This window comes from Chamaea fasciata, unplaced genomic scaffold (assembly GCF_029207755.1).
Source record: "Chamaea fasciata isolate MVZ Bird 193981 ecotype frontalis unplaced genomic scaffold, bChaFas1.0.hap1 SCAF_4, whole genome shotgun sequence".
Taxonomy (NCBI): domain Eukaryota; kingdom Metazoa; phylum Chordata; class Aves; order Passeriformes; family Sylviidae; genus Chamaea; species Chamaea fasciata.
Genome location: NW_027094089.1, coordinates 67,170,732 through 67,195,790, shown reverse-complemented (window position 1 = coordinate 67,195,790; position 25,059 = coordinate 67,170,732).

Below are 25,059 nucleotides of genomic sequence, written 5' to 3'. Positions count from 1 at the left end.
GGTTCGAGCCATTCTCTGTTCTCGTGGTGAGCCAGCAGGTAAAACGTGGGCAACAAAAAGGGGGCCATCTTAGGCCATGCTGCCCTGGGCCCGGCCGGGCCTCCAGGAGTCGGTGCGCACAGGGTAGGGCGGCCTGGCCGGCTAAGGCCCCTTCTCCCCCGGCTGCAGGACAGGGAGAGGGGAGGCTGCAGCACGGAGGACTGGCCGTGCTCCAGGGGCAGTGGCAGAGGGGGCCTGGCCATGGCTAGGCCCGGTAACAGCTAGCAGCAGGGAAGGGGAAGAAAGCCCCGACTGCTAACATCTGATGAGTTTTAAGTTCGCCCCAGCAGCTGCCCCTGCTGCCGGCCAGAGCTGGAGGGGGATGTTCTCTCCGCCCTTCCTTCTTCAGGCCCCAGGGAGCAGCTCTGAGCGGCCCAGGCCACCCAGGCCATGAGATCGAGGGGGTGGCAAAGAAGGCATCCACCAGCCTCCTCCACTGGCATGGCTTTGAAATCTTCCAGGCAGAGATCACATGACCACTGCAGGTCTAGGCAAGCTTTAACTCCTTCCTGCCGGCAGATAGAACTTCAGAGCACTAGCCATTCCCGGAGTGAGAACAGACACAGTGATTGAACTACAAAAAGACACAGCATGAAATTGAAGGCAGTGAAGAGAGAGTGAAAAGACTATTTGGAACAAAGGAGGAGGAGTGGTCTAATTTGGTTGGATGTCGCTAGTAAACTATGGAGAATGAACTATATTTTCCTGTAGTATATGAATGCTGTTTTGGGGGGATGTAAGATTCTAGTTAAAAGTGATATGAAGCTGTTTGCTCCTAAGGAAAAGGACATTTTTAGTATTTGAGATGAAGATGATTTTGGAGATAGAAGAGAATCTTTGTTTTATACTAGAGGAGGCATCCTTAAACAGTACCCCTAATAAGCAGATATGGTCCATATGCAGTGTTGGGAAAGCTGCTAATGGGTAGGATTTCAAAGTTTGCAGAGGTTCGTTTCAGGCTGTTGCAGATTTGTGGCATGAAAGCCACCAGAAGACTTTTCCTCTTCTGGCTGTATCTCCTCCAGAGGACTCTAAGAGACACTCCTCTCCCCAAAGAACTGATGAAAGACTATTTTAAATGGTGAAACTGACTGAAAATTACAGGTTTTGTCTCTTTTATGTTGTATGTGAGAAAGTGAATTGTTAGTGGGGGAGAGGAGTGCTGAAATGAAAGTTTTCATTTTCATTTTTCCTTCTTCTGGTATGTGTTAATAAATCTATTTGTTTTGTCTTTAAGCTTGAGCCTGCTTTGCCTCTCCTCATCCTAATTCACAGGAGAAAAAGTGTAAACACTAAGACCACTACATTAAATTTAGCAAACAGAATTCGGCAAACATGAAACCACTACACTTGGGAAGCCTGTTCCAGTGCCCAGACACCCTCTGGTGAAACGACCTTTTTCCTGATATCCAGCCAAAACCTCCTATGACACAGCTTCAGGCCATTCACTTGGATCCTGTTACTGGTCAACACACGGAGAAGAGATCAGTGCTTTCAACTCCACTTTGCACAAGGAAGTTGCAGACTGCAATGATGTCTCCCCTCAGTCTCTCCAGGCTGAAGAGACCAAGTGATCTCAGTCACTCCTCATAATGCTTCCTCTCAAGGCTCTTCACCATCTTCATGGACAGTCTTTAATAGCTAATGTGTTCCTTATATTGCTGTGCCCAAAACTGCCCCCAGCACTCAAGGTGAGATTGCCTCATTGCAGAGCAGAGTGGGATAATCCCTCCCATTGCCTGGCTGGCAATGCTGGCCTCGTGCTGGCTCCCCAGGACATCATTGGCCCTCCTGGCTGCCAGGGTACTGCTGGCTCATATTCAACTTCCCTACTCCTGTGCTTTTAAGAGATGGTGCTTAAGTGACCAGCACTGATGGACCCCAGCACCTTCTGAATGGTTTTCCCAGGATTTCACCAACTATCTCCCTGAGCAATCTGAAGTCTGTTTTCCTCATGTCTAGCACTGAAGTTTTGCTGGGACTTTTCCTCCTGTTGCCAGAGATATTAAACTGTATCATGTTTGCTGTGGCCAAGACCAGTTGCCGCTTCACTTCCAAGATGTTCTTAAAATGCAACAAATCAAGGAGGACATCTTTCCTAGTTGGCTCCCGTAGTAACTATGCTATGAAGTTATCATCCAGGTGTAGAAATAATCTTCTGGACCAATTTGCATCAGCTGTGTGGTATTCCAAGTTAATATCTAGAAAGTTGTGTTCCTTTTATCCTCTGGTGATGTAAAGATAAGAGCGACATCACACACTTCGATACTGCTAAAAAATTGAAGTCTATGAAAAAGCCAGTTTTCCCTCACAATCTGTCATTGTTGATGGTCCATTGTAGGCAGTATTTACAGTTTTCTTTTATTCCCCTGTACTTTCCTGAACAGAGACAAGACACAACATTACCCTACGTAATCATATGCTAAATTTATCCAACGATTTTAGCCAAAGTACTGAAATACATAACCACTAATTGCTACGTTGCAAATAAATTTAAAATATATGGCTTGACAGGTAAAACACGTGTATGACACTCCCATTTTTTTATTTTGGTGTTTTTTTTAAAGGCTATTTTCTGACTCATGTGTTAAGGGGCAGTGTTCAGACCACAGATAAAAATCCATTTCTTCTCAGCCTTGCTTTTTTTAACCCTATTTCAATGATCTGATTTTATACTCTTCCCTGAATTTTAAGTTATTCCTCTCTGGCACTGATTTTTATTTTTATTTTTGATGTATCATATCCTCTTTGCTCACTCAAGAAAGCTACAAATACATACATTTCTTAAAATTTAATTGACAGGTTAATTCATCATTTTGTAAATCTCTGAAGTCTCTCAGCATGGATTTTTTGTTGTTTTTTGTAGGTTTTTTTTTTCTTTTTGTGGGGAGGTTTGTTGTTTTTGTTTGTGGTTTTTTTTTTTGCTTTAACAAGCATGCAGGAAATCAGACAACATTTCAATTCACTTGTAGCTGACATGACAACTTACTATTTTCTCAATGTTTCTTTATACTTGTTATGTAGAGTACTCTGTATCATTCCTACACTTTACTAAAATATTTCAATTGAAGAAAATTAAGGATAATAGACCTATCAAATTGGCATATTAATATGTTTTTTAATAGGGAAAAAAAAAGAAAAAAAAAAAAAAGAAGAAAGGAGACATAAGCCAAGAAGAGTCACCTAAGGGGAACTGTGTTTCATGTTGATCACATTAGGAAGACTTCCTGAACAGTTATGAAGAAGCTGTTCCCATTTACTGTTGGGTGTAAGATTTTTTTTTTTTTTTGATTTAAGGAAGTAAAAAGAGTAGCTCAATACTTTATAGAACAGCACTCTGAAGCTGTGTACTCTAGCCAATGCATACAAATTATAGTTTGATGTTCACAAATGAATTTTTATTTATTGATAATGAATAAGATATTCAGGTTTTCATAAAACATGAAAGATGGGTTAACATTTTCTAGTTGCATATACATGAACTTTTAATGTCAGTACCTGTGCAGTATGTGCAGAGACATGTAATAACAGAAAAGTCAATATTTTTTATTTCTCTTATGAACAGTTTATGCAAACCTTTGAGGGAAATATGAAACAGCTTACATAGCTTTTTTTTTTTTTTTTTTACTCTTCCTTCTCTACCAGCTTCTAATTTCTTCATTTTGAAAGTTTTTATTGTTCTCTGTTTATGTTGTAACATTGTAAAGTGTGTCATTTAGCTTTTCTTGTCCAATCAGAAATATCGTATATGTTAATTTTACGTGTTTATTTTACTGCTCATTGTCTGTTCTGTGATTTATCAACTGTCATCTTTTCCAGAGTCTAGTTGTTGGGGGTTAGGTTTGTTCCTTCTTTCTCTAAAAAATTTTTTCCCCATAAGTTACCAAGGAGACCAAGTGTTGGATACTTGAGAGTACTTAATCGAAACAAAGAGGTGGACAAAGTTAAAAGAGAGAAATATTGCAAGTAAAAGACAGAGCTTGAGGCAGCTGCAGGCCCTTCGTTTTCTGGCATTCGGGGAGAGAGAGAACGGCTGTTGCTGGCTGGAAAAGTTTCATTGTGGCCAAAGGGATCTATTCCTGGGAAATCTACTATCACTGGTTCGGCCTGAATCCTGAGTTTTCTCTGCCACCCACGGGAGCTGGGCGGCCCTGCCTCGCCTTCGGCTTCTTCGGCGCTGCTCCTCTTGCTACAGTGTGACCCTGCACCCTCTGCATTGCTGGGACATCCTGCCCCTGCCTGCCGGGACACCCTGCCATCCCAGCTACCAGCCCGGGACTTTTCCACTGTTTCAGCTTGGTGCTCTGAGGATCCTGCAGGGACACCGAAACCAAACTGCCCTGGGTTTTGTGAAACAAAGCCCTCAAGGTTCTTGGTACTGTTTTCGTTTGTTATTAATGCTGTAGTTGTTTGGTGGGGTTTTTTTGTGTTTTTTTTGCTTTGTAATACATACTAGTAAAGAACTGCTATTCCTATTTCCCAAATCTTTGCCTAAGAGCCTCTGACTGTAAATTTATAATTGAAAAAGAAAAAAAGGGTGGGGGGGGGGGGGGGTTTACACTCTCCATTCCAAAGGAAACTCCAGTTGGTTTTTTTTTTAATTACCTGGCAGATACCTGTCTTCCCAAACCAAGGCACTAGTGGAAGATTCTAGAAGCCATTATCCCTTTGTGATTCTACAATGTACTGAACAATATTTGTTACACAATGTTTTCCTTAAATAATCGGATGCTATTATTTTATGTATTTTCAAAGACTACTGGTGTGCTTTCATGTAACTGAATTACATACAGTTAATTAACTTAAAGTAATCAAATTACTCATTAGCACTAATAACTTTAAGCTGTAGAATGCATTTGAATTAGGAAAAAGATTGGAATACCTGAGTTAACAGCTCCAGTGTGGTATGAAATTAATTAGCATTATACATATCTTAGCTCCTTTCATGACATGTACAGATGGGATAACAAAACTGGAAAGATAAGGAGCCCTGAAAATATCTTCTTTAATTTACTAATTCAAAAAGGTATTTGCTATTGTAAGCAACTGAATTAAAACAAGATTAGCTATTGAAGACAAAAATGCACTAACCCTGCAGAAGTATTACAAACAGAATCATAAGTTATATGACAATGTTATTTCACTTGGGGTCAAATTATTTTAGTTGTAATGAAAGTAGAAGAAAGGACATATTCTTAATCTTAATGACAGTCTTTGTTTCAGAGTAGTTAAATTATGTGATTAAAATAAAAAATAAGAGATGTAGGAATAGTAGATTTCTTTCTAACTTGATCCATTTCCTTAAGTTACAGTTGCACCTTTCATTTTTTTAAAACTCATTATCAAGCTTATCTGTTGTCTTTTGAAAATAATTTCTTCTAAATTCATAGACTGTTGACCACTGTGTTGGTTTATGTACTCTTTTTACTTTATTTCTTAACTTATTTTAAAGAAATACTTGATGATTCTGCAGTGCATCTATATTAGTTGTCACAAGTAGAGAAGAGCTGAATGAGATTATTCAGAAAGTCATGACAATATAAAATACAAGAAACCTATAACAACTTGATAAAATCAGTTTCTTTTCACAGTACTTTTTTTTTTTTTTTTTTTTTTTTTTTTTTTTTTTTTTTTTTTTTTACCAGCCAAACTGTGTTAAGTTTGCCTCAAGCAAAAACTGTTGCTATTACTGACAGTACAAAATTATAGGGCTAGCAAAAGCAGTGAGTAACATACTAGGGTGTACCAATGTTGTCTGAGGGTAACATTCATGACACCGAAGCAAAAAAATAAAGCATTTCTTTTTTTCTGGCAATATAAGAATCAGAGTTTCAGAAGAGGGGAAATCAGCACCTGCTGGAAAACAGCCCTCTTTTCTGGATGATTTTCTACCTAATAGTGTAAGAATGCTTCTACTCAAACCAATAAAATGCTCCTCTGATAGCCATGTCTTGACCTACATTATATCAGTATATTTTGACATAGAGAAATATTAAGGCAGTACATATTGCTTTAGGCATTCTGTGTACTGGCAAAATTGAAATGAAATCTTTACTGGCTAATGAGAAGAAGAAAGCCAGTTTTGACTTTTGGAGAGGACTCAAGGGATCAGTAGAGAAATGACATCTCTCTGTCAAATGAAGAAGAATATTCGGAAGAAAGGAATCAAATGTGAGCAGAGGAGAAGGAGAGATTGAGTAGCAGCATATTATCCCATCACAAGCAGGATAAGATTGTCATTAGTGATCAGAGAAACACTGTGCACTGATATTCAGCCCAATCAGTTTAAGGAAGATTTCTCTCTGTTTTCATATAGAGAAAGTAGGTAAAAAGACTAAATTAAACACTTAAGTTACCAGATCCAGGGCAAGAAAATATTAGGCAGTCACAGGATGCACCTAGAGATAGGAAAGAGACCACTAAGAGAGGAGTGAGGAAATTCTTAAAAATTTCTTGCCTTCTAGACAATTAGGAAGAATTTTAAGGGGGTCAGTCAATGATGCAATAAATGATGTAGCAAGAATGTAAAATCAGTGCATACCAAGAAACTAGCCAGAGATGTGTAACCAGAAGGTCAAGGGCATTGTAAGAGATGGCCTGAAGATCCCTCATCTGCCTCACAACCATCGTCAAGGACAGAGACTGAAACCCCTAAAAGGGACTTTAAAATCTCAACACAGGAGTTCTGGTGTGACTGAGGTGGGATGTTGGCCAAGTGCTGCCTGCAGGTGTGTTCGATGGAAAAACCCAGCACCCATATCGGAACATCAGAACCTGAGCAGAAACAATGGGCAAGTCACAGTGAAGTGACTGCGCCTGTTGACTTGTACTGGTTGACACTGTACCTGCTGACGACTGACTTGTTCTGAGTTCTCTAAATGAACACACTGCAATGATTTCCCCCACCTGTTTGGCCAACTGCTTGTCGCTTCGGAGGGGACTATAAAAACCCTGGAGACCCTCGCTCACTTTTGTGATCCCCCCACTGGAGAAGATGGCGTTCTATAGGCATCTTCAAAAGCCTCGAGGACTCGACCCTCCATTTTGGTAGCTATAATCCCCTTCCCCTCTTTTTCTGTCTTTCTTACTATTCTCTTTTCTCTCCCCACTATCGTATTTGCTTGCACTAAATAAAGGTGCATTTGTGATTGAATAAACTGAGTTTGTTCCCCGCTGTGTCTTTTGCGCTCTGAGATCCCTAAAACGAACCATCACGAACCCCGCTTGTGTGAGCGGATCGTGACATTAAATTGGCGTCACGGACAGGATCTTGATGGACAGAGGGGTTGCGGATTTTATAGAGTTTGTCACAGGGGAAGGACCCTCGTGTCAGCTGCACCCAGCACACCACTTCCGTGAGCGCTGTTAGAAAGCAAGGGGGGCGAGGGAAAATTCCCGCAAACTGTATACACCCAGGCGTATAGCACTCCCTGTCGTCAGGAATTCACAAAAAGATCTCACTGTGCAAAAGATGGGACTGTAGTTAGGGGTTTTTTTGTGTGTGTGTTTTGGGCTGCTTGGTGTAGCTGAGGAGACAACCATTTGTAACTAAGGTGAACCTCCCAGGCAGTTTTGGTCTCCTCACCCATTCCAGGGAAGCAAAGGGAAACACAGTTTTAGCTATGCCTTTGGTGTAACTTTAAGCATACCTCCCTGAGAGTGGTTTTGGTCCCTTCACAAAATGGATGAAAAAGATAAGAATGCATTTTATGCTTTGCTAGTGAAACATGGTGCTAGACCTTCTCCAGACGGAGAAAGGTGGGCACAGAAAAATTGGTTTAACTTTGGAAACATTGTAGATAGAATATATTCTTTGCAACATGATGCTAGATATAAACTGGGCAGAAATAAAACCATTCTTTGCTCAGTTTTGGGGGCCTGTCTTTCGGTAGCCGTAGAAACCCGTTTTGAATGGGTAAGTTAAGAAAAAGCAATAATAGAATCCCTGCAAAATTTGGTAGAAGCTTTGCAAAAACAATTAGAACAGGAAGGAAATCAGAATTATTTGCTGCAGATTTCCCTTGCAGAAGAGCAAAGTAAAAACTTAAAATCTGCAGATTCACCCACAGAAATAAAATAAAAGGAGACATACAACATTAAACAAATATACCCTCAGAAAGAATTAATGCACATGCAAAATTGTGGGGAACACTGTTGCTCCAACTTGAGACCTCTCATTAAAACAGAATATAACTATGTAAATGAAGAAGATCATGATCCCCACATAGCCACCAAAGAAATACCATACACAGCCACTGAATTAGCTAAATTTAAGAAAGAATACTCCCGCCTCGCTAGTGAATCAGAGACGGAGTATGTTTTTAGAGTCTCACTCACTGGGGGCGACCAAATTAAATTAAGTGAACAAGAAGCAAGTGGCTATTGGGGACATGGAGTTTTCCTAACAACAGGAAATATGTGTGCTCCATGGTCCCTGACACAGTGTGCAGTTTACTGGGCAGGGGGGTTAAACCCCCTTGAGAGGGGTGACCCTCTGGCAATAGTCGGCACTTCTGACCAACTTCTAGAAAACATACACAAAGATGCATGCTTGCAAATGATACATGAAAGAAAATTAATCTCTGGCTATGAGTCACCAATGCAAAAGCCTGTTAAACCTGAGATTATGACCCCTTTAATTCGAGGTTTGCCAGAGTCTCTTAAACCAACAGCAATTCTTCTTCAAAAAACAATAGCATCTATCTCTCCGGTAGATAGACTTGAAAGATTTCTTGGACATACAAGAGATCAAACTGGTTCCACTGACTCCACTGACTCTTCACCTTTTACAACTCCTAGCACACAATATAACAGCAGTCATAAACTTTGGACATGGAGTGAGGTGGCAGAGGAGTTAATAAGTTACAGCAGAAAATGTGGACCAGTGAAGTACTCAGAGGACAAACCAGAAAAACCCAAAGGAGTCAGGCACATTGCTTCTCCTAATGAAAAATCAGAAAAGAGAAAACAAATTTCCAACCGGCAGCAACTGTGGTTGCTAGGACTGAAAAGGGGAGTGCCACAAGAAGTAATGGATAAATTGCCTTATGATAAATTGGCTAAAATAATTTCTAATTGGCCCTGTCCCAAACCTATTGTGTTGGAATCATCCAACCGACAACCCAGTGCACCTCCTCTTCCACAGGCCTTGGACAACAAGCCACAACATTCCCTTACACAAGTTTTAAACAATAAGACAGAGCAAGTGAGAGATGTTCAACAGAAAATAATTTCTCCCTTAGAAAGCCTTGTTTTGCAAATCCCCTCAGAGAAAATACAAAAACCTTTCAAGAAGTGAAATTTTTAGGAATCTGGTGGAAAGGAGGTATGACACGTATCCCACCTGGCACCCTAACCTCCTTAGATCAAATTAAAGTGCCCGAATCCAGGAAAGATCTACAGCATGCCTTGGGATTATTAGTGTTTTGGGGAAAACACATTCCAGATTTTTCCATAATTGCCAGGCCTCTTTATAACTTACTGAGAAAAGGGGTAGAATTGCTTAATTAAATTTAATGTCACGATCTGCTCACACAAGCGGGGTTCGTGATGGTTCGTTTTAGGGATCTCAGAGTGCAAAAGACACAGCGGGGGACAGACTCAGTTTACTCAATCACAAATGCACCTTTATTTAGTGCCAACAAATGCGATAGTGGGGAGAGAAAAGAGAATAGTAAGAAAGACAGAAAAAGAGGGGAAGGGGATTATAGCTACCAAAATGGAGGGTCGAGTCCTCGAGGCTTTTGAAGATGCCTATAGAACGCCATCTTCTCCAGTGGGGGGATCTCAAAAGTGAGCGAGGGTCTCCAGGGTTTTTATAGTCCCCTCCGAAGCGACAAGCAGTTGGCCAAACAGGTGGGGGAAATCATTGCAGTGTGTTCATTTAGAGAACTCAGAACAAGTCGGTCGTCAGCAGGTACAGTGTCAACCAGTACAAGTCAGCAGGCACAGTCACTTCACCGTGACTTGCCCATTGTTTCTGCTCAGGTTCTGATGTTCTGATATGGATGCTGGGTTTTTCCATCGAACACACTGGCAGGCAGCACTTGGCCAACATCCCACCTCAGTCACACCAGAACTCCTGTGTTGAGATTTTAAAGTCCCTTTTAGGGGTTTCAGTCTCTGTCCTTGACAATGGTTGTGAGGCAGATGAGGGATCTTCAGGCCGTCTCTTACAGGCATCAAAACAGCGAGTTCAGATATTTTAAAAAAAATTCACAACCTTTGAACAACAACAGTGATTTCTCAAATTGTAATTAAAAATATATATTCTGTTCCTAAATTAATTTATTCATGTTGATAAATCCGAGATAGATGTTAGGGTGTTCAGTTGTACATTTAGGAAGTTCATATATAGCAGAATGACGCATTTGTTTATTTATCTTTACTTAAGAGGATAAAATTTAAGTGTAATAAAATATTACCTGGAGTCAAGCGTTGTAGTATTTTTTTTTTCATGTAGAAAGCTTTTTTCAATGCCAATAAAGGCTGTATTATCAAAGTAGTCTAAAATTTTGGCTTCAGGCTTTAGACCTTCAATAATAGTAAATAGCTACTGAGAAAACCCAAAGTCTTCTACACTACACATTCCACCACTCAGATAAAAGACTGAATCTATTATTCATTGGCTTTGAAAAAAACTAGGATTCAACTCCCTCAGCTCAGACTTTCATCAGTATTGCTTTTTGTATGTAGAATGGTGATATTTACCTCTCTTCAGTAGAAAACAGTAAGTTTGAATTTGCATGATCAGAAGTGAAAGTCCACCTTCTTTTTTTCCAGCACATCATGTCTAAGTAAATAAAGCAACAAAACTGTACTAAGGAACAGAAATTATCAGTTTAGTGCACAGCAATCAATATCCCTAAACTGGGGCACTCACTCTTTATTACTGTAACAGTGATCTGCTTTTCATTAGTGTATAGCATATTTTATTTATTCCTTCTGCATGAACTAAGCCACAAATTCAGAGCTAATGTCAGAATTATGTCAGTTTGTAAAATAATTCTTTAAAAGTGTTGACATCTAGCTTAAAAAATCAGTTTAAAAAATCAGTTTCTGTGAAAAAATATTTTAGAATTGGTGACACTCACTTGAAGTCTGATGAAGAGGAAACAAGTAACACGATTAAAATGTGAATTAAATTGGGATTTATCTATACTAATTTTCTGATACACCACAATAAGCAGTAGATTTCAAGACAATTATAAAATAAATACTGCATTTTATATTTTGTTTTCTCTAAAATCTTCTTTGAAAATTAAATAAAGGCATTGAAAATGGCATGAAAAGCAAAAAGAGAATCCAGGAGTATAAAAATTGCTACTTTCTGTCGATCATAATGACAGGAATTGTGACTAGGAAAGCTGAATAAATAATTCTTTTAAAAAGAGAGAGTTAGCTAAACCATCCTGAATATATGAGCAATGTGTGCCCAGTACAGTTCATGGATGGGTGAAATATTTTCCTGTTTATCTTTTTGTTCTTCCTGATTTTAATTATGCCAATGTATGACACACATATAGCATATAAATCTTGAGTTTTGGAGTGAAGAAGACTGTATTGGAAGAGCTCAGAGTATAACAATTTAAAGAGCTCTTAAGGAATCTAGGGTGGTTGTAAAAAATAATATGATTACGAACTATGTAACAGTGCCAGAATGCTTATGCTATATCCTGATAAAAACAAACAAACAAACAAAAACCCTCCAAAAACAAACAAACAAAAACTAGAAAACCAAACCAAAAAAACCCAACAAAACAAAACAATCAAAAAACCCACAGAGGGAACAGTGGAACAGGATACTTAGTAAAGGAACAGGATACTTTGTAAAATTAAATCTCAATAACACTACACAAAGATAATGAATATAGCATGTGGCAGATTCAACTTAAAGCAGAAATGCTGAAAAAAACCCAAAACAAAACCAAGTGTAAAGGTTGTATAATGCTCAGCTGAAAAACCCTCACATCCCACAGAAAGATGAAGAGATTATGATAACTTGGAGGTTTCCAGACCTCTCTGAATTGTTTCATTATAAATGTGGTTCATGTAAGGACATAGAAAGAAAACCAAAGAAAGGAAGTCTCAGTATTGTTTGGTTTTAATTCCAGTTTAAGAAAACGGATATTAGTAAATACAGACTGAAATGCTACAGGAAGACAAATAACATAAATGTTAGAGTCTGAGTCCTGGTCTCAATCACATAGAATAAAAAGTAAAAACTACTCAGCAAATGAAACACCACCACCATGACTGTGGTGGTGTGGGTTTTCAGTTTTCCATTTGTTTGTACATGTATTCCAGATTGTTCTATTGCAATGGTTTGTTTCTTGTACCCCCTCCTGTTCCTTTCCCTTGGTTCACTCCCAAGTTGTTGGTTCAGCATCTGTTCAATGTCAATCATATGTTATGTAGCTGTCTGGTCCTGTCCGTCACTCTGGGGCCTCTCCCTGCATCCAGAAGGTTCCAGGAGAGGTGTCGAGTGATTGGGCAGGATCCAGGTTCCCCCCTCCCATTTCCCTAGGATTTGTTGTTCCATCTGTATATCTTGTTCTGAGCCACTCCCTTGACTGCTCCTTATTGGTTCCTTGCCATACCCATCCTTCTGCGACATCCCCCCTTAAAAGCTGGGTCCCTCAGGTGCTCTGGGTCTCTCCTGAGGCAGAGCGCTGAGGTGCAGACCTGTAGTCCAATAAACTCAGCTTGCTTAACCTCAGCGGAGTCCCTCCTTTGTCTCTCCTGCCTTTGCTGCATCCCCTCTACTGGCTAACCAAGAGCCCAGGTGTTGCCGTTGGTGCCAGGGCAGGCCAAGCGGAGTGACACAGGGGGCCGCAACACACCACCAAGTAAACAAAAACAAAAAATACCCCAAACAAACAAAAGAAAACAAAACAAAAATTCCAACCTCCCTCCAAAAACCCACCAAAACCCTTCACTGCTTTTTGATATATCTAAGCTGGTAAGACATCTTCTGCAGGTGATGCAGATAGGGATCCAGTAAAAAGTTCTTCTGACAGTTTGATTTATGTCATTAGTTAGGCAAACTGAAGACCAAAAAAAGTCATCCTGGATGACACATGTTGGATGTTTGTTTAGTGGCCTTTTTTCAGCACACTTAAACCACCAGAACTAACTCAATTATGGAAATATCCTTTGCTGTAGTAAGGGCATGAAGGAGTTAGAGGTGATTTAAAACCAAACACTTGGTAACACAGGAGAGGAATAGAATTTGGAGTGGATGGAAGAGAAAAAGGTAATTAGAGATTTAAAGTATCTAGGGAATGCTTGGATAGGCAGATTCTGTCATCATCACATCACTGCTGCCTCACTCTTCTGCAAGAACCACCAAACTGTGTGAGCTAAGGTAAATTTGCAAGATGTGCAGTTCAGCAGAGGAAAACCATGACTACAGCATCAAACAGAAAACATGAAAGACATGAAAAAAGACACTGAAAGACAGAGAACACCTGAACTTAAGACAAAGCAAAACAAAAACTGAGGAGTTAATATTTTCCACTAGGAATTTGGGAGAAAAATGTAGACAGTACTAAACTGGACAGGTGCCAAACTTTATTAAAGACAGTAGCAGACAGAAAGGATGCTGAAGCTGCTCAAACAGAGCACATGCTAAAGTCATGCAGCTCCAGGGGGACTAGGGAAACAAGTGGGTCAAACTTGAGAGCTAAGATAAAACTGTGGTGTGAATAATCAACAGAAAATCTGTAGTTTGCCTGTGATCCTGCAAGGCTCCCAAGAGAGGAGCATGACAAAAAAGCTATTTCTTGTGAGATGGTAGAGGAACTTGGCCTGAGGCTTTCTTAGAAAGATCATGGCCCACATATCCATTTGTTTCTTCTGCCTCTCAGGAGAACTGGTACCCATATATTTTATAGCTAAATAAATAATACTGTGGAAATATTCTGCATTGTAAATTTCTTACTAAATGGTAAAAAAAAAAAAAAAAAAAAAATCACACAGCTTTTACTAGCCTAGGAAAAGTCAATATACTGTGCATACTAAATATTTCTACAACCTTTACTTCCTCTGAAAACAAATATTGTCATTAAGACTAAAGTCAACTTAGAGCTTTCTTCACGTTGTTTCACAAAATACTCTTCTTTCTTTTACAAAGCTTTAACAATTACAGAGGAACTCATTCACATAGGCATCCCCTGGTTGAAGGTAAAGCGTGTAGCCAACCATCACAATACAAGCTGGACTTGAAGCTGAAACAGAGACGTGATTGTGAGACCCACCATCCTGAATGTATGCAGTGCAGCAGATGGTCACTTCTAACAGGGCAGGAGAGGAATGAAGAAGAGGAACTGAGCCCGGGAAAGAGATGGGGGGAAGGGGGAGGAAGATATTTTGAACAGATGTGCAAATATTTGCCCCTTTTTAATTTGTTTCCAAATACCTGAATCAATACTCAAATCAAAATACTCAAATGCCTCAAATATGCATATTTAATAGGTAATAATGAAAGTTAAATTTCCTGAGTTGAGTCAGTTTTATCTGACAGTAACTGGTAAACCACTTCTCTGTCTACTTAAATACACAGGCTTTCTTACTCCTGCTCTTCCTAATTTCTCCTCTCCTCCTCCTGTCACTGTGGGTGCTTGGCTTGCAGCCCAACCTAACCCACTGATGTGTCTTCATTTACTACCTTGACGCTGGTGATGCAAAAAAGGAAGAGAACGCAGAAGTATATAAATAATGAAACAAACAGGAAATTACCAACAACCTTTTCTTCTTTGAATATGTTGAAAGAAAAAGTCAGAATGAATGCTGGTAGATTCAGTAGAACAGACTTTAGAAAGTTTAAGAGAGAAAAGGAAAAAAAAAGGTGAATATTTTAAATTAATGTTCATAAACTTTATAATATTAATTTATTTTTTCAATTACTGCAGAAATATAGGAACTGTATAACATACCATAACATTTTGCTGTTGTCCCCTGTCTCACCACATTGCATTTTTGAGAACAGAAAGTAAACTGGTTTTATATGGCATGTTCCCCATGATGGAACAGGTTTCTGGCACTAACCAGATGATACGGGCATGAAGTTCATAGAGAACTGCAGTTAGTGGCAAGGATTCATCTTGGAGCAATTTGCAAAGGATTGTCTCCCATGGGAAAGACTCCGTGTTGGGGCAGGGGAAGAGTATCAGGAGGAAGAAGCAACAAAGACAACATTAAATAAACTGACCATGAACCCCATTTTCTGTCACCCTGTGCTGCTTGATGAGAAGGAGGTAAAGAAAACTGTGAGTGAAGTTAAATATGAGAAGAAAGGAGGAGTGGAAAGAAAATGCCTTTTGAGATTTGTTTTTACTTCTCATTTTCCTGTTCTGACTTTTCACTGGCAATTAATTAAATCAGTTTTCCCAGATCAAGTGTTTTGCCCATGTCAGTAATGGATGAGTTATCTTCCCCTGTCCTGTCTTTATAGTGAGTCATGAGCATTTTGTGGAATTTTCTTTCCCTTGTCCAGAAGAAGGGGAGTGATAGAGCAGCTTGGTGGGCACCTTGTGGCTAGCCAATGTCAACCCACCACAGCAGACTATTAAAACTAATATCTGCCAAAAAACTATGGTGTAAAAAATGCCTAGTTAAAACATCAGAGACCTGGAACACTTGAGTGATTTAGATATTCCTCACTGGGTGAATGCTATCTCCCTTCCAAAGCTTTGCAGAAGAGCCTTTCCTGCTTAGATTTTGTATTTATTCTGGGATTAAATCCTAATTGTTTGAAACTTTCTTTCAGCTTATTGTATTTCCAATAACTTGTCTTTTCCTCTTTCTGATGTCTCTGTTTAGGCAAAAAAAAGTATGTTCTATATTATGTATCGTATAATTCTATATAATTAATGTGATGTGAACCTGTTTTGATGTGTAACTTAGTTACTTTGCCTCATCAGTTCATTTCAAGTCCTAGCTGGAGAGACCTCTATTCTTCCTCACCCATTATTTTATTTTTGCCTTCTCTTACTGTTAATCTCCAGTTCTGTTATTAGTGTTACAAAATGCTCAAAAATTATTTTTATGGAAAGGTAATGTATTATTCCATTTTGAATACTGTATTACTGAGACAACAGAACAGTCACACTTAGGAAAGCACTTGATTTGCAATTTCAAACTATCGCTATTTGAAAATCTCTAGTCTTGCCTCTGTTGGAGTCGAGGGGATTCCTCTCTGGATGCCCTGGGAGGCCACACACCTGAGCAAGAGGCTTTGAGATCTGTACAGGGGGGTTTGGAATCTGTACAGGGGGGTTTGGAATCTGTACAGGGGAGGTTTGGAGCTGTACAGGGGGGGTTGGAGGCCTTGGCACAGAGCTCAGGAGGACACTGCCTTTGACTTCAGTCCATGGGAACGGTTTCCAACATTGAGGGAAGAATTACAAACCACAGAGATGTGGAAAAGGTAGTTTAGTTTGGTATAGGATGAGAAATGACATAGTTTTGAGTTTTTATAATATAGGTACATGGGGGACAAGATGGAGGATTTAGGGTGTTGCCCTTAGTTCTTCCTTCTTCTCCCCTGGCCTCCATCTTCTGGTGACGGTGGCACAAAGTAGTTTAAGGAGATTGGATTAGAGTAAAGTTGACCATTTTAGTATAGGTGATAGGTATTGGAATATAAGTATAAACAGGTGATATGTAACCTTCTGTATAAAGGGACTGCGAGGTCCCACTGTGGGGGAGTCACCTCGTGTCCTAGCTGCTGTTCAGATCTTGGATGGGCACGGAGAACATTTTAAGATATGAAACAATAAACAGCATGAAATATCAAGAGAACAAGACCTTGAGGACTCTGCTTCTTTCTTGCGACGTGGCTCGGGGCTTTCAGAGGGAAAAAAGACTTTTTACCATCTTTAAACTTGGGTGAGGAGACCAAACCCGACAGTCTCAAGTGAAAGGGTAGGGGTAGGGATGCTGAGCTCATTCTCCTTATGACATTCATTATTTTGTATAGCCTTCTTATATCTGCCTTAATTTGTTGTGTCTAAATTAAGGTCATAATCATTTCTGTCTTTCCAGACATACAAGCAGCTTCAAGCTTGTAAAAGTTGTCACCTGATTTGAAGCACCTTGTTTTTCACTATAGCATCCTTGAAAATAGCTGGTCCAATGTTATTTTTCATTCTATTTTCTACTTCAGAGTTAATAAAGAGTAGGTTTTAAATTTCTTTGAAAGCAAAGATAAAATACTGAAGTACATTACCAAATTTTTGTTTGGTTTTGGTCAATAAAACATATTGCCTATTTTATAAATAACATACAGCACAAATAAATAAGTTCTACTAAAAAAAAAAATCCCCAAAAAACCCACAAACAAACCAAAAAACCCCCAAAACAATCACCATAAATTCTTAGTTAATTGGGAGAAAATATACAAATTTTGTCAGGCCTGTTGAACTGATTCATTAAAAGAATAGTTTAAAGGGAAAACAGATACCAAAATATGATCTTGTTAAACCTTTCTTTCCAAAATTAAATATTGTTTTTAACTGATAATTGGAAAGCAATTATTAATTATTTGGTCACATCAATCAAAATACTTCCTTTAATGAAGAGCAAAAGAAGCTTTTATTCAAAGCGCTAATAATTTACTTGTTTCTTTTTTCAAGTACCAAAAATCCTAACATCAAGGTCAGTGAACGAGGGATAGAAGGTACTCCAGGTAGTGGAGAATGTATTTCCCTGTGACCCAAGGAGAAGACGATAGTAAAGCAGGTGTCCCCCTGTAGCCTATGGAACACTCCATTCTTCAGCATGGAGAGTGGAGAGTCCTCAGAAGCACTTCAAAGCCTACACTGGAGCAGACTTCTGGCTCATGGAGAGAAATTTATGCAGGAGAATGTCTTATGGAAGGAATTGTGTCCCATGGGGAACCCAGGCTGGAGAAGTTTGTTCCTGAGGGACTGTACATCCTGGAAAGGATTCATCCTGAAACAGTTCTTGGAACACCATGGCCTCTGGAAGAGGCCCATATAGGAGCAGTTTATGAAAGACTTGTCTCCTTTGGGAGGGACCCCTGTGAAGAAAGCATGTAGCATTGGGAGGGAACAGTCATGAGTCATTAGGGCAGTCTGAAAAGAAGGGTGGTGGGGAGGCAGTTTTAATTTCAGTTTTGTTTCTTGACACCGTGCTGAAGTCCAAAGGCTAGCTCCACCCTCCCAGCACCAGTACCAGGGTGGGACACTACTCCCAAGCAGGAAGTTGGAGCAGCGGCTTGTGGATGAGCTGTGGCACACAGATGGGGATAGGTGCAGGCTGGGGGCAAGAATGAGGAGGAGGCTCTCTGACTTGTGTAATCCAAAGTTTATTCCAGGAACAAACACTGAAAGGGACAAGGCAGAAGAGGCAAATATTCCAGTGACACCGGGTTATAAACTGGGGAGGATCTGGGGGTGGAAACTTACAACCAACCAATCAGAAGGAGGAATGGGAAGCGATTAACATTTACTGATAGACCCTAGGGACCAACTGGGAGGATAAAGGGAAGAGACTAGGTCATGTGTTCCAATCAGGTGCTGAGTTTTAGGGGAATTCCCAGGTGGGGTTTAGACAGGGGCTGGTTCTGGGGGGAGATAGACATGGAACAATCTGGAAAGAGGGGCAGGGTACCTCATGATGGACAGTCTGAGGGAGGGTACAAACTGAGGGATAAACCATTTATACAACAAGTTTGGGGGGTTACAGAAAATACTAACTTGGAATCACAATTTAAACAAACTGCTTCAAACACACTGCCGCAGTTTCTTGTTTTCCTACTCTAGTTTTAACTGATACTAAATTAAATTAGTCTTTCCCAGTCCAGTTTTGCCCATGAGGGTAGACAGTGATCTCCTTATTCTTGTCTTGAGCTTCAACCTTTTTCATTGTATTTTCTCCTCCTGTCCTGAGGAGGAATGAGAGTGAGACTTGGTGGGTACGTGTCAGCTAGCCAAGGTCCACCTGTTATAAATAAACTTGGCAGGAAACAATTGTTAACTTCTTGAATGCCTTTATTAAAAAAATCAGCTCTCCTACAGGGGTCTTGAGGGGTAGCTCACACCACCTCTGCTCCTTCTGGTCACCGCTGAGGAGGAAGTGCCAGGCGAATCTGCTGCAGAGCCGCTGCAGAGCCTGGAGTTCGCCCTCACAAGGGTTCTTAGGAACTCAGTTTTTGCCTGCGTTGGTCTAGGGATGTCCCTTTTTTGGAGTACTTTTGATATTATGGCGAGAGGGAGACAGTGGAGCAGAGTTTTGTTGAGGCGGGTGTGGACTGTGTTCTTCTTGTAATACTTACTGTAGATGTCGGTTCTGTTCTGGCTCATTGCTTTGTGGAGTAATTAACGCTGATTGCATTTTTTTTAGAGTGTTGCATTATGGGAGTTTTCCTATTTTAATATTAGCCAGTGCTGTGAGTTGAATGATGAGTGAGAAGCAGCAGAGGCAGAGAGTGGGGATAGCCAGGACTGTTGACAGACAGTCGTAGAGCGGCAGGGCAGAGAGCAAACTAGGAGGCGTGGTGCAGAAGAGGTGGGGAGCAGCAGCAGCCTAACCTGACGTGGGAGCGACGGAGGAGGTAAGAGGGGAAAGAGGATGGGGAAGTTGTGAGGGTACAGGGTTGATACAGACAAGTATAACAAGTAGTAAACAACATTATCACTCTTTTTATCAGACAACATAACTTCATAAGTGTGGCTTATAGCCTTTAACCTTCATAAATCAAAGTTGTGCAATTTTTGTTCATCACACACCAGCCATAATACTTTGACATTCCTGTTTGTATGGGAGGTGAGTGGTAATCTGCCCATACACTTTTACTTGCACTGTGTAATTGAGATCTTGACTGCTCTCTTCATGATTGTAGTGACTTACTATAAACTCTTCAGGACACGTTTGCTAAAAATCGGGTGTTTGTTAAATAGTGCTAAGCTCATAGTAGCCAAGTACTCTGAGAGTCATTAATCAGGTACATTCAGGTAACTGTTTCAAATGATCATGCATTTCTCTAGCTATTGGCCTTTCTAAAAGGAAAACACCTAGGAAATTAAGTTATCATTTATTTTAATTCAGATTTCACAGACTGGTTTCGAGACCAGTGTTCTGTTCTTATACACAGTTATTAGTTCTGACCAGTTTTACCCTTTTTTATTCCTCACAGCCACTGATGAAATTTGGGCCTGTATTTATGCATGATTAATGTGCATTTCAGGACTCAGGTTCCAAAGCTTAGCATGCCATTTGGATGTGAGCAGAAACCGACAGTTTCTGTGTCAGTTGTCAGTGCAAAGAGTCAGACTGAGTGAAGAATCAGGATATGGGGAAGAATTTCTTCTCAAAAAGGTTTGTTAAGCCTTGAAATGGACTGCTCAGGGATTTGACTAAGTCCCCATACCAGGAAATATTCAATAAGTGACTGGACGTGACACTTAGGGCCATAGTGTATTTGATAGGATGGTGTTTGGTCAAAGGCTGGATGTACTCCATGATTTCAGAAATTTTTCCAATCTAAATGATTCTGTGATCCTGTGAAGAATAGCAGTGCATAATATAAGATGCTAACAAAAAATATTCATCACTGTCTAGAAATGGAATTATCAGAATATTATGGAGTGATTTATGATGATAGTCTATTTCATGATCTTCTGCTTTATGCCCAGAAATGGTTGCTGTATCTTTAAGGCCCAGGACTGGGTATGGGGGGGGCTGGGGAGGTGGAAGCTTATGGGGTTTTTGGGGGGCATTTTCCAAGACTCATTGCCCAGGTGTTCCATGGCATTGTGCAGCTCGGTTCTGCTTGGCTAGCTTTGTTTCACTGGCCCAGGCTGAAAGGTTTTCCCTTCCCTGGCTTGGAGAAGCTGCAGTAGAAATCTTTGATCTGCCTTGGGTAGAACTCAACAACTGTAGGTCTGAGAACAGAGTGGGACTGGCAGGAGCAGGGCTGCCCTGTTCCAGCCCCAAGCCTCAGGGAGCCAAGGGAGAGAAAACACACCAAGAGGCTCCAGATCAGGTTTTGTGCCTGCCATGACTGCTGTGGAGAGGACGTTGATGCCAGAGAGCCACCAGGTTTTTGGTTCCTGCTGCAATTCTTCTGTGGAAGCTTCACTTCCCTCTGAGTGAAAACTGGCATCATCTCACACCACGTGTCAGGAAGAGGTATTTCTCCAACATTCCCACCATTCTCTGGGCATTTTTGGGTCTTTGTTCTTGTGTGGGTGGGGGGAACATTCTGATAGTTTGGTGTTCTACAGTTACTTACCTCTATTCCTAGCCTTGAGGGCATTCTGTCACTGATAAGCCATTGGTTTGTGTTTGTTTTTGTCTATTAGTATTCATTTTCTATTGGTGGAAGAGGATTGTTGAAATCCTTTGGAGGAGACTGTTCCCTAAAGAGTGTACTCAAATTTGTCTCAAAACTGAGACATAGAACTTCCTCTCTATCTCTGTGGCTATCAAGACTATTGTCTATATTTTCTCAAATGGAAGACCCTTAAGATTGCACTTATCCACAGGCTGCTTTTGAGTCTGTCTTAAATAAATATCTGCATTTTTTTAGTAGTGTTGGCTGTAGGCGGAGAGAAAGGAACTGAACTCTGTTCAGTATTATAAGGCCACACCTGGAGGATTGCATACAATGCTGGTGTCTCCAGTACAAGAGAGACAGAGATACACTGGGTACAGACGATGAAGGAACTGGAGCATTTCTCTTAGCTGAAAAGGCTGAGAGAGATAGGACTGTTCAGCCTGGAGGAGAAGATGTTTCACAGGTTCTTTGCAGTGGTGCCCAGTGACAGGACTAGATGCAACGGGGCATGAACACAGAAGACTCCTGAAAATCTGAAGGCATTTTTTCAACTGTGAGAGTGGCTGAGCACTGGCACAGATTGCCCAGGGAGACTATGGAGCATCTATTCCTGGAGAAATTCTAAAGATGCCTGTACATTGCTCTGGGCAACAGTCTGCTCAAGTGCTCAAGGAACTCACAGGACTAGAGGACCTCCAGGGCTCCCTTCCAGTCTCAACCATTCCGTAATTCTAGTGTGGTTCCAGAAAAGTTCTGTACTGCAATATCCCATTAAATGACAGATAATTAAGATAAGAAGCTGTTACTGAAATACTTAGATTTAAAAAAGATGAATGTTGTAAACAGAGCTGAATTCGAAGTATTAAGAATGATAATTTAATGAAGTGCCTTATCTGAAAAACTGTAGCTCACTAGAATCCACTTTTCATGTGGGCTTTGACAAATAATGGCTCTAGAAATCCGAGTGGCTCTGCATCAGGGAATTTGGAGGGTGAGACTATGATTCCCTAACTAACTCACTTCCAGATAGTTAAAGGTTAATACACTGATGCTCCCCTACAAATAGGTAAGTTTATTTCCATTACCCACTCCATTCAGGATAAATAAAAGTAGCTTTAGGGTATTTTCAAGCCTCATTTTGTAAACTTATTACAACAGTTGTCATGGGTTTTGTAAAGAGCATATTATTCTATTCCATCTGGGTGGAGCAGAATTGCTTATCTTTGCTCAAATAGGTCAGTGTCACTCATCAGATGGTGGAGTGCTACTTATCTCTCTTCATTGTTTCACTACTTCCATGGGAATGTCCTCTGCTAATGGACCATTAAGAGCTCATCAATGACATTACACATTACAGTGCACTATTGTAAGATGCTCCACACAGAGAGGAGGAGCCAAACCATCTTAACCTAGATAAAAAGGAGCCACAGTCCCACTAGGTATCCGGTTTTTCCACCGGGCCCCTGGAGGAAGACCGGACCCATCTCACCATTACTGGACCCTTTTTTCTTCAACGGGACCATCTCTACTCAAACAGAACCACATCCACCACTCCAGGAGGGCTTACTTTGGACTGCTTCCAACACCCTGACCAACAGGGTGTCAGGTTGTATTGCTGACTCTGCCAGGGTTTTTCTAGGATTTCTTGTTTGTTTATTTGTCTGCTTATTCTTCTGTACTACAACATCTGTATTTTTACATCCCTAGTAAAGAACTGCTATACCTATTCCCAAAATCTTTGCCTGACAGCCTTTTAATTGCAAAATTAGGATAATTTGGAAAAGGGGGGGAGGGGCTTACATTTTAAGGGAGACTCCAACCTTCCCTGGCAGATACCTGTCTATGTAAACCAAGACAGATTTTGGCGCCCAATGTGCGGCTTGAGGGCATTAAGAGGAAAAAGGAATAGCAGTTCTTTGGCGACCTAAGTTCTTGTGTATAGAAGCCTTGTTGGACAGCATCATGTGGTCCAGTTTTCCCTGGTTTGGGTGGCATGTGGTTGTGGCTGTATTTCTTCCATTTGCAAGCCCTTATCTAAATATGGGCCCCATAACTAAAGCTACTGTGACTGTCATCCAGTTTATTTTATGGCTTAATAAGGTGAAGAACTCATGGATTTTTAATTTCCTCTGGAAGGCAGGCACATGGATTCAGGGCTATCATACACTAACTGTGTGTTTTTGGAGTTACTTTAACAATGGTACCTACTGTGAGGAAATGACACCGGGGGAGGTTTTTTCCCAACCCTTTATTGTAGTGTGAAGTCTAAATTGGAAGCATCATTGGGCCTGTGATTGAAAACCTGGTTCACAAATTTATCTATACTTTATTAGAGTGATTAAATAGTGAGCAAGAATAGTCACAGGAAACACAAAAGAGGAAATGAGGTAAACAAAGTTGCATGATTGAATAGGCCTGTAAAACTCCTTTTTTTAAAAAATTCAGAGTAAGTCAGCTAGGCAATATAATTGACAACTCTGTACTTTTAACATTAATATTTTTCTTTCATACAAACAGGAAATATGGAATTTAAGGATTACATATCCAGAACTTTTAGTTTCCACAACTGTCTAACTGGGACACTAGACAAATCATGTGAGCTCTAGTTTACATGTGCTTCTGAACAACCCTTCTCAAATTCCTTTACTGAAATTATTCTGAAGAAATGTACATGCACAATGTAAAAGTAGTTCAAGATTGCGTAAGTATAAACCTCAGTAAATGATGTATACTTAATTTTCAGAAAGTGAATTTACTAAAGAAACAAAATAATGCTCCATATAAGTTTCAGTAAGAGACCACAGATGAAGGAATGGTCCACAGACTTTTTTAGGATTTGAAAGCCTCTAACTTATTTTAAGCCTCTGCATAGGCAAATGGCTTATTTTGAGAAAGTTTTTACTCACTTTATAGGGTGTTGTGTGGTCCAGCCAGCCAGGTCTTTTGGGTTTTAGCTGATTGTCATAATGTAGTATCAAACATTAATGAATGATGACATTGTAAAAAATTCACAAACAAAAAAATCAGTCATTCTTTTCTTCTAGAAATTAATCATTACTGCTTGAAAAATCTTAAATGCTGATATTTGGAGTCATCAATTGAATACAGAAATCCAAAAGAAAATTTATCATCTCTGTACTAGAATGATGTAATACTCAGAACTTCCCTAATTCACTTCCAAATGGGCTGTTCTCATGTGCCTGTTTGTCCACATGTGGACAGAGCTCGTGAGTGTTATGTCACTAGAAATTTTTTAAAATTGTATTTGGTAAGGAAGGAACTCTAAAGAAATAATTTTTTAAAGCATAAGTAATAAAATTGTAGAACACCCTGAATCAGAAGACACCCACAAGGATCATCAAAATCCAAGTCACAATTGACAGAAATTTGCTATGAACTAAATCAGATAATTATAATGCCTTATACATGCCTTTGTCTGCTTGATGCTGCATTCATTCATTCATTCATTCATTCATTCATTCATTCATTCATTCATTCATTCATCTATTATGGAAGTGGCAAGTACATCATGTCAAGTACTTACAGAACTTTTCTACATTATTCTGCCAGTGTTCCCTGTCCTGAGCAGGATTAAGTATATCCTTCCTTTTAAATTGAACTGTAACTCACTAGCATTGCATATTCACTCTTTTGATTGGTCTGGGCAGATGTAGTGATCAAGTGAGAATTGTGCCATGTTTGATATATTAGCAAAT